Raw genomic sequence first — 14,689 nt, 5'->3', positions numbered from 1 at the left:
CAGGACGACTGATCCGTGTAAAGGAACGAATGAATGGGGCCATGTATCGTGAGATTTTGAGTGAAAACCTCCTTCCATCAGCAAGGGCATTGAAGATGAAACGTGGCTGGGTCTTTCAGCATGACAATGATCCCAAACACACCGCCCGGGCAATGAAGGAGTGGCTTCGTAAGAAGCATTTCAAGGTCCTGGAGTGGCCTAGCCAGTCTCCTGATCTCAACCCCATAGAAAATCTTTGGAGGGAGTTGAAAGTCTGTGTTGCCCAGCGACAGCCCCAAAACCTCACTGCTCTAGAGGAGATCTGCATGGAGGAATGGGCCAAAATACCAGCAACAGTGTGTGAAAACCTTGTGAAGACTTACAGAAAACGTTTGACCTGTGTCATTGCCAACAAAGGGTATATAACAAAGTATTGAGAAACTTTTGTTATTGACCAAATACTTATTTTCCACCATAATTTGCAAATAAATTCATAAAAAATACTACAATGTGATTTTCTGGAAAAAAAATTCTCATTTTGTCTGTCATAGTTGACGTGTACCTATGATGAAAATTACAGGCCTCTCTCATCTTTTGAAGTGGGAGAACTTGCACAATTGGTGGCTGACTAAATACTTTTTTTCCCCACTGTATATATACACACAGTTGAAGTCGGAAGTTTGCATACACCTTAGCCAAATACATTTAAACTCAGTTTTTCACAATTCGTGACATTTAATCCTAGTCAGTTAGGATCACCACTTTACTTTAAGAATGTGAAATGTCAGAATAATAGTAGAGATAATGATTTATTTTAGCTTTTATTTCTTTCATCACATTCCCAGTGGGTCAGAAGTTTAAATACACTCAATTAGTATTTAGTAGCATTGCCTGTAAATTGATTAACTTGGGTCAAACATTTCGGGTAGCCTTCCACAAGCTTCCCACAATAAGTTGGTTGAACTTTGGCCCATTCCTCCTGACAGAGCTGGTGTAACTGAGTCAGGTTTGTAGGCCTCCTTGCTCGCACACGCATTTTCAGTTCTGCCCACACATATTCTATAGGATTGAGGTCAGGGCTTTGTGATGGCCACTCCAATACCTTGACTTTGTTGTCCTTAAGCCATTTTGACACAACTTTGGAAGTATGCTTGGGGTCATTGTCCATTTGGAAGACCCATTTGCGACCAAGCTTTAACTTCCTGACTGATGTCTTGAGATGTTGCTTCAATATATCCACATAATTTTCCTTCCTCATGATGCCATCTATTTTGTGAAGTGCACCAGTCCCTCCTGCAGCAAAGCACCCCCCCGTGCTTCACGGTTGGGATGTTGTTCTTCGGCTTGCAAGGTCTCCCTTTTTCCTCCAAACATAACGATGGTCATTATGGCCAAACAGTTCTATTTTTGTTTCATCAGACCAGAGGACATTTCTCCTAAAAGTACGATCTTTGTCCCCATGTGCAGTTGCAAACCGGAGTCTGGCTTTTTTATGGCGCTTTTGGAGCAGTGGCTTCTTCCTTGCTGAGCGGCCTTTCAGGTTATGTCGATATAGGACTCGTTTTACTGTGGATATAGATGCTTTTGTACCTGTTTCCTCCAGCATCTTCACAAGGTCCTTTGCTGTTGTTCTGGGATTGATTTGCACTTTTCGCACCAAAGTACGTTCATCTCTAGGAGACAGAACGCGTCTCCTTCCTGAGCGGTATGACAGCTGCGTGGTCCCATGGTGTTTATACTTGCGTACTATTGTTTGTACAGATGAATGTGGTACCTTCAGGCGTTTGGAAATTGCTCCCAAGGATGAACCAGACTTGTGGAGGTCTACAATTTCTTTTTCTGAGGTCTTGGCTGATTTCTTTTGATTTTCTCATGATGTCAAGCAAAGAGGCACTGAGTTTGAAGGTAGGCCTTGAAATACATCCACAGGTACACCTCCAATTGACTCAAATGATTTCAATTAGCCTATCAGAAGCTTCTAAAGCCATAACATCATTTTCTGGAATTTTCCAAGCTGTTTAAAGGCACAGTCAACTTAGTGTATGTAAACTTCTGACCCACTGGAATTGTAATACAGTGAATTATAAGTGAAATAATCTGTCTGTAAACAATTGTTGGAAAAATTACTTGTGTCATGCACAAAGTAGATGTCCTAACTGACTTGCCAAAACTATAGTTTGTTAACAAGAAATTTGTGGAGTGGTTGAAAAACAAGTTTTAATGACTCCAACCTAAGTGTATGTAAACTTCCGACTTCAACTGTATACACATACATACATACATACATACATACATACATACATACATACATACATACATACAGTGGGGAAAAAAAGTATTTAGTCAGCCACCAATTGTGCAAGTTCTCCCACTTAAAAAGATGAGAGAGGCCTGTAATTTTCATCATAGGTAAACGTCAACTATGACAGACAAAAATAGAAAAAAAATCCAGAAAATCACATTGTAGGATTTTTTATGAATTTATTGGCATATGATGGTGGAAAATAAGTATTTGGTCAATAACAAAATTTTCTCAATACTTTGTTATATACCCTTTGTTGGCAATGACACAGGTCAAACGTTTTCTGTAAGTCTTCACAAGGTTTTCACACACTGTTGCTGGTATTTTGGCCCATTCCTCCATGCAGATCTCCTCTAGAGCAGTGATGTTTTGGGGCTGTCGCTGGGCAACACAGACTTTCAACTCCCCTCCAAATATTTTCTATGGGGTTGAGATCTGGAGACTGGCTAGGCCACTCCAGGACCTTGAAATGCTTCTTACGAAGCCACTCCTTCGTTGCCCGGGCGGTGTGTTTGGGATCATTGTCATGCTGAAAGACCCAGCCACGTTTCATCTTCAATGCCCTTGCTGATGGAAGGAGGGTTTCACTCAAAATCTCACGATACATGGCCCCATTCATTCTTTCCTTTACGGATCAGTCGTCCTGGTCCCTTTGCAGAAAAACAGCCCCAAAAGCATGATGTTTCCAACCCCATGCTTCACAGTAGGTATGGTGTTCTTTGGATGCAACTCAGCATTCTTTGTCCTCCAAACATGACAAGTTGAGTTTTTTACCAAAAAGTTATATTTTGGTTTCATCTGACCATATGACATTCTCCCAATCCTCTTCTGGATCATCCAAATGCACTTCAGACGGGCCTGGACATGTACTGGCTTAAGCAGGGGGACACGTCTCGCACTGCAGGATTTGAGTCCCTGGCGGTGTAGTGTGTTACTGATGGTTGGCTTTGTTACTTTGGTCCCAGCTCTCAGCAGGTCATTCACTAGGTCCCCCGTGTGGTTCTGGGATTTTTACTCACCGTTCTTGTGATCTTTTTGACCCCACGGGGTGAGATCTTGCATGGAGCCCCAGATCGAGGGGAGATTATCAGTGGTCTTGTATGTCTTCCATTTCCTAATAATTGCTCCCACAGTTGATTTCTTCAAACCAAGCTGCTTACCTGTTGCAGATTCAGTCTTCCCAGCCTGGTGCAGGTCTACAATTTTGTTTTTGGTGTCCTTTGACAGCTCTTTGGTCTTGGCCATTGTGAAGTTTGGAGTGTGACTGTTTGAGGTTGTGGACAGGTGTCTTTTATACTGATAACAAGTTCAAACAGGTGCCATTAATACAGGTAACGAGTGGAGGACAGAGGAGCCTCTTAAAGAAGAAGTTACAGGTCTGTGAGAGCCAGAAATCTTGCTTGTTTGTAGGTGACCAAATACTTATTTTCCACCATAATTTGCAAATAAATTCATTAAAAATCCTACAATGGGATTTTCTGGATTTTTTTTTCTCAATTTGTCTGTCATAGTTGACGTGTACCTATGATGAAAATTACAGGCCTCTCTCATCTTTTTAAGTGGGAGAACTTGCACAATTGGTGGCTGACTAAATACTTTTTTGCCCCACTGTACATACATACATACACACACACACTATATATATATATTTTTTTTTTTTATGTTCTTTGTAAAGTGTGTTGAGACATTGTGAAATGCACTTTAAATAAATTGTGACTTAACTTGAGTAAGAGGTGGCAAAGAGATTGCAAGATTTCTACAGCTATTTTCAAGTCTTGGTTCCATTATTATATACTGTATCTGATTAAACATATCAACTTATACCAAAATTATTACCTTTTCACAAAGTATTATTTTACCAATATTGCTAAATAATGTGATTTTAAAAAAAAAAATTGATTTGATTTTACATAGATTACTCCCATGGTGTTTGAGAGCTACTTTGCTACAGAAACACTACCACCATCCTCATTGAATTAAAACACGTTTTTTTGCATAAAAAACAAAACACTAGCAAAATGTAATGATATCCTCTCATTATACAATACACATATAACATAGCTTATTCGTTCAATTGTGTCTCAATTATTTGAAATGTGTGTAGTGGCTAGACTAAAACTAGGCTAACATTTCTATGTGATATCCTTCCATTTATCAAGACACATGCATACTATTTAAAAGAATCACTGCATAAATGTATTGATCATGATCAGTGAGATAAAAAAATTATACATTACACACAGCATTACGCACAACAAAATATGTGAACGGTCTTACAATAAAATATAATTTAAATACAAATAAATCAATACTTCATAAATAAATCATAGCCTACAATTAATTGTGCAAGATTCTAATCGTGGATTTGACCAAGGATTGCATTGCACTCCATGGCTCCAGCTGAAGTAAATTAAATGTCCCCCTCACACTGGAATTGGACGATGGCTGGCAGTAACATGTTCTTGTGATTGCGGGATGCGTTTGAGATAAGATAAACTTTGTGGAACAGTGGGGTTGTGTCCTCTCCCAGGTTGGGGATTGCGTGAGGATGCTATGTAGCCATCAAGACTTGTGCGTCTTTTTGGAGCGTTGTGTCGTGGTGATAGGACACCAATTCATTGCTGAAATTAACAGCCTCCAATGTATTGCTTGAGCAAATTTTATTGCAACCTAGAATAGTTGTAAAGGCTTTTCTGAAATCCGCGTTAAATGCATAAATGACAGGGTTTAACAAAGAGTTGGCCCAACCAAACCAAACGAAAATGGTAAACGTGGTGTCGCTTACACACGGAGGGTCATAGAAAGGTACCATGCAGTTCAGGACAAAAAAGGGCAGCCAGCAAAACACAAAAACTCCCATTATAATGGAGAGGGTCTTTAACACTTTGGATTCCTTTTTAAAAGCTGTTTTCAATGCGTTTTCGTGTGCGCAAACGTTTAGGTGTTGGTTATTTTGCGCTTGCACCACAGCTCTCTCCAAGGAGGATATCCTCCGTATCTGTGTTTGCGCAATACGGAAAATCCTCATGTACGTGGCAACCATGATGACCACTGGGATGTAGAAACTGATCAGTGATGAGGAAATAGCATAGGTCTTGTTCAAGTTTGTATTGCAGTTCTCGGAGTGGTTGCTAACATTCCCCGCTGATGTCTCCTCCTCAGCAATGTGCCAGTTCAGTTGGGCAGGTATGAAGGATATGAGAATTGACAGCGTCCACGCTACTCCAATCATGATAAATGCAACTCCGTGGGAAATTTTCCGTTCATATTGTAGTGTCTAAACAATTTATGACTTTGCTGACGGTTGCAAATGGTGTCTTAGAGGAAGTTGACTCAGCTTGTGGAAGCATCTGGAGAGCATTTCTATAGGGGCACCCTAAAACAGAGGAAGTCTGTTATGTGGCGTCCTGGGATTGGTCTGTAGGGGAAAACACCCATATCAGGTTTTATAGGATATATATACTTGGTTGGGACAAAGGACGGGAAGAACAACATATTAAGAGATTGGGCCGGTTGTTCTCCAGATGTCTGCAGAAGTCTGTAAATTGGCGCTGAAATCTTCAATGTAATAAATAATTATAATCGAGGACAGTGTCAGCGGATTCCTTGTCACCACAGCATCTCAGCATAGTTCTCGACACTACATTAATGGCGACGAGGTATTTGGGCCGTGTTGCGTCTTTTCTCAGCCTTCCATTCATGGGCGCCGAGCTGACTCTCGCTCCAGAGTCCGGCAGATAAGGGTGAGTTTTCTCACCACTTTGGGCACTGGTCAGTTCGTATGTCCGTGTGTGTGCATTGAATGAATGCACCATTAAGAACTTGCGTGTGCGCTTTGCTGTTATTTGCTGTGTGATGAGAATCCGTTCTAAATTTCTAAATTTGTTTGCGTTGAAAGCAACGCAAACAGGGGGGAGTGTCTATAAGGATTGATAATACTGGACACAGGGATATTTTGCTTGAATAAAATTCAAAAATAATACAATGAAGGAGAAAGGCCAGGAACTAAGGAAAATGTATACAAATTAGGACGTCGTTGATCTATGGTAAGCCCTCAAACGAGGCGATCATTAGGATGGGCCGAAAATCCTGAAAACTACCTAGGTTGTTTTTAGGGTCAGTTCTGGGGACTGGGGTTTGTGGTAGATACATCCGGTTGCAAGTTACCGCTCAACTTATAGTTGACGAGGTATATGTTCGATTTAACCTCTCATTTGAATATCTGCAAACTCAGAGGTAGCATAAATTTAGGAAGGAACAATGAGAAATAAGGAACGGCGGTAGCATGCTTTAGAGGTCCGTAGGAACGGATACAAGCCTCTTGAATTGTGTGTGTGTGTGTGTGTGTGAAAAAAAAAGGGGAGGTCTCTGCTATGTGTCGACTAGGGCTATGACAACAGGGGTTTTAGTTTTTTGTAAGGAAATATGTTAGTTAAAGTTAAAATCTTATGAGTCTCTATAAAAAGAGAATGTTTAATAACTGTTAGAAGATTATGAGCCTAAAGGGAGGATTTTTAAGATTTTATAGAGATGTTTTGTAATGGATAAGAAAATAACTATAAATCTGCAGATTAGGATAAGTAAAGATAAGTAACTTCGAAGTAGGATTTGTGTTCTATGTTTTGTGTTGGTTTGTGAGTTCTGTTAAGTGTTACTGTTTGTCTGTGTGGGGGAAATAACGGAGGGACAGCTGGTCTGTCTACTTTCTGTTGTTTAGCTTGGAGAGAGCTGCTTGGGAGCTCTTCTCACTCTGAAATCGCACTGGTGAATGAACTACGCATGCGTGGGATTTTATGAGTTTAGAGTTACGTAGAGCAAATATGCCACTCCCCTGCCTGCACTGAGCTGCTGTGACATGCAGACAGAGAGGGAGGGGGAGACTTACACACGAATAAAGTATTCTGTTTGTTAAATCGGCTGTTGCTTAATGATGAAACTATTTGATTGAGATCTATTGAATTGATAAATGAGAGATATGTTGACGGATTAAAAATAATAATATAATAATAATTAAATAAATAAATAAAATAAAATGTTATTGAGCTATTTATAATATTCCTGAGTTAAGCTGTTTGCTTATTTCTTAGCGCGAATGTGAACAAAGGGTATTGCATGGTTGAAATAACCCAGTGAGTGCATAAAATACTAAATTCTTGTCTGTTCCTTTGTTCTTCTGTGATATGAGAGACGATATGGAGGAGACAGAGAGAGAGAGGAGGTGCTGACGAGTGCGTCACGCAACAGGGTGTGCTGCAACGGATCAAGTCAAATTAAGGCCAGTACTGTTCTGTTTACAAAACTTACCTTCCCATAGAGGATATTTTGTGTGCCTAGCATATTTCATGTTGTGACAATTTGACAGGGACTTGGCAACAGACTGATCAATTGATATAATTGAGAATTGCATATTGGAGTTTTTTGTGCATGAGTTGGTTTGATTAGAGTTGAGTTGGAAATCCAGCACTGACATAAGCTACATAGTCTAAAATAATAAAATAATTCACAATAAAGGAATATAAAAGAGTTGTTACAATGGGGAAAAAGGACATCAAAACTATGAAAGTAATTACTCCTGTTGATGTAGTAGAACATAGTAATCCTCTAGTTAATGGTATTGCAAGGTTATCTGGAAAATGGAATAAACGTTGGCCTGACATTGAACAACCATGGCCAGTGGAAGGGACTCTTAACCCTGACGTCATCAACATAATAAATAATAAATAAAATAATTGGTCATTTAGCAGACGCTCTTATCCAGAGCGACTTACAGGAGCAATTAGGGTTAAGTGCCTTGCTCAAGGGCACATCGACAGATTTTTCACCTAGTCGGCTCAGGGATTAGAACCAGCGACCTTTCGGTTACTGGCACAACGCTCTTAACCACTAAGCTACCTGCCGCCATAATGAAAGTCCTTGTGTCAATTTATAAGGCAGAGCAAAAGAAGGGAGAAAAAAAAGGGAACATAGTAAAGAAAAGAGACAAAGAGAGCTGGGTGTTCTTAAGCTGTTTGAAAATGAAGGACAAAAACTGATGAAAGATACCAACGATAAAAGAAACAGAGGTATAGAGAAAATGGCAAAAGAGGTGAAGGTGACAGAAAAACTAATGGCAGAAGTCAATACACCTTTCTCACATATGGATTCAGCAAAAAGACCCCCACCTTACGAGAAAGAAGTAGAGTTTAAGGACGTCTATCCTCAGCTTCCAATGATCATTCAGGAGGGTGATTATTGCATCAGAGATGAAGATGAACAAATAATAGAGAGAGGACAAGCAGAAACGACCATAAAGATGAATCCAAACTCCAAAAGTAAGAAGAAAACGAGATGTCTGGAAACTAAGGGTGGAGTGAGGTTCAGGAGGATGGAACTTGAAGATGATGATGATGATGATCAGAGTGATTCAGAAGAGATCATGGGTGGATATGACCCTGTGATCAGATGGAGGTTGGCAAGAGAGGAAAGAAGGGGTGATGGAAGTTGAAGGAAGAAGAAGGATACTAGAGATTCGATCTCTGATGAAAGTAAAGATGAAGACAGCGATAAAGATTTGGAGATTAAAGGTGCTTCATATTCAAGAGGATTTTATCCTACAATGATTAGCAAAAAAAATAATAGAAAGAGATATAGACCGATGCGTATCATGCCTGGATAAGGAGAATAATTTAGAAAAAGTAAGAGAACTGGAAGAACAACTCAAGAAGCTGAAGATACAGAATAAAAAACTGATGAGAAAAGGATCCCAAAAATTGGAGAAGAAGTATACATTGAGGCCAAGGAAAGAGAGTACAAGTAAGAAGATGATGCCAGTGATAATTTGAGGACAGAACCTAGAGTATAAGCCTTTGCAGAATACCGATATGTCAGATATATTTCAGAAGCTGCCTACTCTTCAAGATGGAGCATATCCTTGGATTTCAAAATTGGAAGAAATTACGGTGGGAACACAGTCTGCCATAGGAGACATTAAGAGGCTTTTGGCTAATCTCCTTGGGATTCCAGATATGGATGAAATTTTTCAGAGAGCTGGACTTAATAGATATGTGGGGACTGCAGTGAATGACCCTGAATTGTTGGCTGCAAATATAAATTGGCTGTGGAGAGCACTGAAAGATGCGTTTCCAACAAATGTGCATCCTGACAACATTCTGATTGACCCACTAGGACAACAAGAAAATCAGAGAGCCTATGTGTCAAGAGTTCATCAAGCATGGAGAAATATTACCGGAAATGATCCAGATGTGAGTCAAATTGAGCAGTCAATTTTGAGAGCTAAACTGCAGATGGGACTGCCCTCACCAGTAAGGAGCAAACTGGCAGAGGTGGTTGGACTTGGAAGCATGACAAAAGGTGTCTATACAGATCATATAGCCCATCAAGTGGATCTGTTCAGGAAAAAGGAACACAACCAGAAAGAACAGGACCAAGAAACTCTCAGAAAACTCAATGAAATACTACTGGTGGAGAAAAAGAAGGAGAAGAAACAAGCTTTGGTTGTGAAGAATCAGTGTGCACCAAATCAACAATCACTGCCACAGCTTCAACTGGACCAGTTCCAACCTCAATTGTACCAGCCACCAATAGCGGTACCAGTTGTTTCATATCCACAGCCAGTCGCTGGACAGACACAGAATTGGAGAGGAAGAGGACGAGAAGGCTTAGAAAGAGGAAGAGGAGGAAGATTTAAGCCATACTTCCAGCAATCTTCAGAAGTGTGTTATGATTGTGGACCGGTTGGTGACTTTGCTGTGAGTGTAATGGGCCAGGAGGAAACATCAGTGAGGAATCTTGAGGGTCCATGTCTGTTGAGAATTCCAGCACCAGGCACATGGGGTTCAATCTTAGAGACGGTGGCTCAACCTCTATCAAGTACGTGTCAATCTTATGCTTTATCATGGCTGTTGTATCAGCAACAATCATTAACAGATATAATAATGTCATTGTCGAAGCATTTGTTTAGGCCTAGGTTTAAGTGTTCTTGGTTAAATGAATTACCCTATGTGAATTTGTTAGATCGGAAGGAAAATCAGTTAACAGCGATTCCTGAAGCATTGGAGGTGAAACCCGTGAGGGCTAAAAGCTGTTTTTGTTCAAATAACACATATGATGGAAAGGGGATGTTTATGGGAATATCAGATTGTGATGATTATATGATGACTTGGGGTAAGCATGAACATAAGGTTAGTAATGAGAAATATAATGTCTTTTTATGTTCCAGTTAGTAAGAAGAGCAGGACTTTGATGGTGAAAGATCCGCTTTTGCATGGCAATGTGACTATTGGGAATTTTAGAAACATCTGGGGTTTGTGGTGATAAAGCATATATATTCTTACCCTATGGATGGACAGGATGTTGTTACATGTCGACGTTGAAGCTTCCATATGAGGTTTTTACCATTAAATGAGGGGAAGCACCGGAAACAGATACATCTGATTCTAGGTTTGGAAATAGGGTGAAAAGGGTAATGAAGAAATGTCATAGTCTGGAAGCCTACCATTGGAGGATAAGTCTAGGAGAGAAGTGGGGACTTGGACTTTTTCCATGGTATGGTGTAACATTTTTGGCAGATCACATTGATAATGTTACCTATACTTTGCAGGGTTTTGCAAATGAAACGATAAGAGGGTTTAACCTTCTGTCAATTTTGAATATCCGATCATTTTTCACATGTTTTTACACATTATTGTGATTTTAGTATTTTGTGATGAATCAAAGGGGGGAAATGGAATGTGATTCATTTTATATATCATTTTTATATTATTGTTGATATTGATGTTTTAATTTGAATGTGTTGTTTTGCAAAAGATACTGTTTGGTCTTTTCTTTTCTTCCAGAAGCATATGGGGGAATGTGTAGAGGGCATTCAAATACTCAAACATGGACAATATGAATGGACAATATGAATGGACTGGAGGAAGTGGAACAAGGAAGGTGTGGAAATGTTCAGATTCCATCATCGACGTTTCATTGAAAGTCGACACTGCTGAGGAGATGAAGTGTAGTGGACTACATTCCAGTGTCTGCAATGATATACAGTGGGGAAAAAAAGTATTTAGTCAGCCACCAATTGTGCAAGTTCTCCCACTTAAAAAGATGAGAGAGGCCTGTAATTTTCATCATAGGTACAAGTCAACTATGACAGACAAAATGAGGGGAAAAAACCAGAAAATCACATTGTAGGATTTTTTATTAATTTATTTGCAAATTATGGTGGAAAATAAGTATTTGGTCAATAACAAAAGTTTCTCAATACTTTGTTATATACCCTTTGTTGGCAATGACACAGGTCAAACGTTTTCTGTAAGTCTTCACAAGGTTTTCACACACTGTTGCTGGTATTTTGGCCCATTCCTCCATGCAGATCTCCTCTACAGCAGTGATGTTTTGGGGCTGTCGCTGGGCAACACGGACTTTCAACTCCCTCAAAAGATTTTCTATGGGGTTGAGATCTGGAGACTGGCTAGGCCACTCCAGGACCTTGAAATGCTTCTTACGAAGCCACTCCTTTGTTGCCCGGGCGGTGTGTTTGGGATCATTGTCATGCTGAAAGACCCAGCCATGTTTCATCTTCAATGCCCTTGCTGATGGAAGGAGGTTTTCACTCAAAATCTCACAATACATGGCCCCATTCATTCTTTCCTTTACGGATCAGTTCGTCCTGGTCCCTTTGCAGAAAAACAGCCCCAAAGCATGATGTTTCCACCCCCATGCTTCACAATAGGTATGGTGTTCTTTGGATGCAACTCAGCATTCTTTGTCCTCCTAATACGACGAGTTGAGTTTTTACCAAAAAGTTATATTTTGGTTTCATCTGACCATATGGCATTCTCCAATTCCTCTTCTGGATCATCCAAATGCACTCTAGCAAACTTCAGACAGGCCTGGACATGTACTGGCTTAAGCAGGGGGACACGTCTGGCACTGCAGGATTTGAGTCCCTGGCGGCGTAGTGTGTTACTGATGGTAGGCTTTGTTACTTTGGTCCCAGCTCTCTGCAGGTCATTCACTAGGTCCCCCCGTGTGGTTCTGGGATTTTTGCTCACCGTTCTTGTGATCATTTTGACCACACGGGGTGAGATCTTGCGTGGAGCCCCAGATCGAGGGAGATTATCAGTGGTCTTGTATGTCTTCCATTTCCCGAATAATTGCTCCCACAGTTGATTTCTTCAAACCAAGCTGCTTACCTATTGCAGATTCAGTCTTCCCAGCCTGGTGCAGGTCTACAATTTTGTTTCTGGTGTCCTTTGACAGTTCTTTGGTCTTGGCCATAGTGGAGTTTGGAGTGTGACTGTTTGAGGTTGTGGACAGGTGTCTTTTATACTGATAACAAGTTCAAACAGGTGCCATTAATACAGGTAACGAGTGGAGAACAGAGGAGCCTCTTAAAGAAGAAGTTACAGGTCTGTGAGAGCCAGAAATGTTGCTTGCTTGTAGGTGACCAAATACTTATTTTCCACCATAATTTGCAAATAAATTCATTAAAAATCCTACATTGTGATTTTCTGGATTTTTTTTTCTCTCAATTTGTCTGTCATATTTGACATGTACCTATGATGAAAATTACAGGCCTCTCTCATCTTTTTAAGTGGGAGAACTTGCACAATTGGTGGCTGACTAAATACTTTTTTCCCCCACTGTATAGACATATTTGCATGTGTAATACATAATTTGTGTCATATTCTTACTATATTAATTTTTGAAGAATGATATTTGCTGTTTTTGGGTACATGTGGGGATCTCAGATGTTTTTGTTTATTTCATGGATGCTTAGAGATATTGGGTCTAGGCAGGGACAGAGAGAATCCACAGGAGGGTCCGATGGGTCGACTAGCCAGAATGTGGACAAATTGGATTGTATTTTGTTTTCTGAGGCTTTCAGGTGTATTCAATTGTATCATAGTTTAAAATGCATTGATAAAGATTTATGAATTGATCTGGAGTACTTAAGTGGTTGCCTGGGGCAGAGGGGCCGTGAGAGAATTTTACTGTCTTGATTGATTGATGGATATTTGGAAAGAAAGCTGCCAGACAGGTTTTTCGCTCTCACACTCCATAAAGATGTGTTAATATTTCATAGAAATGTATTTACACTCCATAGAAAAATGTGTTTTTGGTTTATTGCTAAAAAAAATGTTATTTGTCATAATCCTATTCTTTTTGTTTTCGAGAATTAATTAGTCTTGAAGGGGGGGAATATGTAGTGTCTAAACAATTTATGACTTTGCTGACGGTTGCAAATGGTGTCTTAGAGGAAGTTGACTCAGCTTGTGGAAGCATCTAGAGAGCATTTCTATAGGGGCACCCTAAAACAGAGGAAGTCTGTTGTGTGGCGTCCTGGGATTGGTCTGTAGGGGAAAACACCCATATCAGGTTACAAGGATATATATACTTGGTTGGGACAAAGGACGGGAAGAACAACATATTAAGAGATTGGGACGGTTGTTCTCCAGATGTCTGCAGAAGTCTGTAAATTGGCGCTGAAATCTTCAATGTAATAAATAATTATAATCGAGGACAGTGTCAGCGGATTCCTTGTCATCACAGCATCTCAGCATAGTTCTCGACACTACAATATCTAAAAGGAATTGCTATAGCCCAGTATCTGTCCACACTTATAATTCAAAGATTAAGAATGGATGCAGTCGAGCACATTATGTCAAAAGCTATCCACATGCCACAAAATCTACCAAACAGCCAGGTGCCAGTCACCTCAGATATTGCCTCCCATGGCATCACGAGGATGGCAACGAAGAGGTCAGACACCGCCAAAGAAATCACGAAAAAGTTGGTTACCTTGGACCGGAGGTGCCTGAATTTAACGACCGCGGCGCACACTAGCGTGTTCCCCAGCAGAGTCGAAACAATGAGGAGAAACAAAATGCATCCAATTAGCATCCGCACACCATTACCGCCGGTCTCGGCTTCTGTGGCGTAAGATTCAGACAGAACTTGCGTTTCATTTCCAGTATAATTTTCCATTTACACTTTACTGTCTTTATGAAAATACGTATTTATTCACTGTCTTTATTCTCATGTAGCTTTCTATGACTGCTTCCAACCTCGTAGCAATTCAACTGGTCTCAGTAGGCTACAAAAAACGGTGCAAACTGTCGGATGATTCTCTCTTTTGATAGGCTATGACTCATAGCAGGTGAGACAATTATGTCTATGGTCTATCTATAGATAGACATCTTAGTGAGAGGTCTAGCCCAATGTCAGCACCAGTGGTCTGCTCATCCAGTTTATAGGCTAGATTAGAATCTTCCAAAAAGAGCTTCAGTGATGGGGATGAATTAAGAATATGGTAATTAGCCTATGCCTATATGCATGTTGAAATAATAAACTCCCCCAAACTACCATAAATTATATTTTGAAATTAGTATGCTTGTGACTACAGTAGTTTAGCCC

At 40.2% G+C, this 14,689-nt stretch overlaps 1 pseudogene; it reads right to left on the bottom strand.

Moving 5' to 3' along the window:
- Positions 1-4,832: 4,832 nt before the first annotated feature.
- On the bottom strand, positions 4,833-14,260 carry LOC121583276 (annotated as a pseudogene).
- Between the last annotated feature and the right edge of the window lie 429 nt (positions 14,261-14,689).

Source organism: Coregonus clupeaformis, chromosome 1, assembly GCF_020615455.1.
Source record: "Coregonus clupeaformis isolate EN_2021a chromosome 1, ASM2061545v1, whole genome shotgun sequence".
Taxonomy (NCBI): Eukaryota; Metazoa; Chordata; class Actinopteri; order Salmoniformes; family Salmonidae; genus Coregonus; species Coregonus clupeaformis.
The sequence above is the reverse complement of the archived record's forward strand: the minus strand, read 5'-3'. Positions and strand labels throughout refer to the sequence as shown.